Genomic DNA, 1,682 nt, shown 5'->3' on the forward strand with positions numbered 1-1,682 from the left:
GGTTCAGCTAAAATCAGGCTGTCAACGTAAAAGAGCAGCGGGTCGTTGTCCTAGTCGGTCACCACGGAGGTGGGATGTTCTTCTGGGCGGTCTTCGCAGCCCAAAGTGCCTGGTAGGAAGCGAAGCAGCATACGAGGCTCGCCGAAGTTCGTGTTGGCTTCGGAAGCGGTATGGTTTCGGCACCAAGCACGGGCACTGAAAAACCTCGCCTGCCTGATTTCACGTGTCCCGAAAGGAGCTGAGCTGCTTGGTCTTGGAGGGGTTTTATCCAGGGGGGCAGGGGACCTGACTTGTTAGAGACCGGAAAAGAAATGAGCCCTAGATGCAGAGAGGTTCAGGTTTTTCTGATAGACGCTACTGTTAGCTGAGTCTCTCCATCTCATAGTGAGGAAAAGCATCTTGCGATAATGCAGCTCATTAGTTTTTTCTAAGATTACAGAAGTATAGTCACGTACCCTCCCTTTCTCACCCTTCAGCGTTCAAAGGCGACACAAACCCCAAGAGAACCCGGTGGAAACCGTTCATGTCTTAAGGCTCTATGCCAAGCGTCAGCCAAGAACTCACTTTAAGATTAAAAACAATTTTAGAAGGAGGTTATGAGGCTCTAGATCCAGGCACGGCTCTTAAGTGATACGGTATCTTCTCCTGTGACCACTCTTTGCACTCACACCGACCGCGGCTTTGCTTTTCCTCCAGGAAACGAGAGCAGGAACAAAAACCAGAGCGGATGGGGCAGGCGCAGGCATTGCACGATAAGAAAAGGGACAAAATGAATACCTTTAAAGAACTCCTTCATCCTAAGAAAAATGATTCGACTCTATAAAAAGGTATTAAGAGACGATAAAGTTTGCCGGTTTGGCTATGTTTGAGGATGAGGGACTTCAGGAGTGCAGTTTCTTGGAGCGTATCTGAAAATAAGCGCGAAGACAGGGAAATGCTCGGGTACTTTGGTACTTTAGGGTGTTTTGAACAGCGTTGGTGGCCAAGCACGCCAAGTGATATGACTCTTTCTCTTGTTTCCCTCCCGCCCGCAATCATTCGGTGTGTTTAGCCTGCACAATCTCTCGCCGTGTGAGTGGTGAAGGTTGGAGTGATCCTGGTACTTGGTCTTGTTCCTCTTTGTTCAGCAGTTCCTACAATTTAGGCATTTACTGGGTTTGCATTTGTCTGTATTTGTCTTTGTTCCAAAGCAAAAAAAAAAAACCCAACCAGAAAAAAAAACACCCCTCATGGTGGCTTTCTTTACAAGTGACATGTTACGTGACTTTGGCTTTGTTTTCCATTTTTAATTACCGCATCGTGTGTTTGCTTTCCGAGCAATTAAAGTGTTTGTGTGCACCACGTTAGCTCAATATGCCCTTAATTCATTAACTCACGGGCTGGACCGGAGCAGCGGTGATGGGGGCCCGGGCTTCCCCTCCCGCCCCATTTCACGGTGGTTATTTTGGGAGGTCGGGGTTTTTTTTTTAGTTGGATTTCTTGCTTGTGTGTTGTCTTCGCAACCGCAAGGTCCTGTCCCTCAAAAGATGGAAGTGCACGTGGAGAGGGGGGAAGCTGCGGTGTCGCTCCCGGGCATGCTTACGCTAAAATTTTAAGGGGGTTTACGTCTCGTTTTGTGGAAACGGCAGCTTCGCTTTAAATCGAGAGGGCACCGGGCTCTCGGAGGGGGGAAATGCCGCTTT

The sequence above is a fragment of the Pygoscelis adeliae genome, unplaced genomic scaffold (assembly GCF_000699105.1).
Source record: "Pygoscelis adeliae isolate BGI_AS28 unplaced genomic scaffold, ASM69910v1 Scaffold55, whole genome shotgun sequence".
Lineage (NCBI taxonomy): Eukaryota > Metazoa > Chordata > Aves > Sphenisciformes > Spheniscidae > Pygoscelis > Pygoscelis adeliae.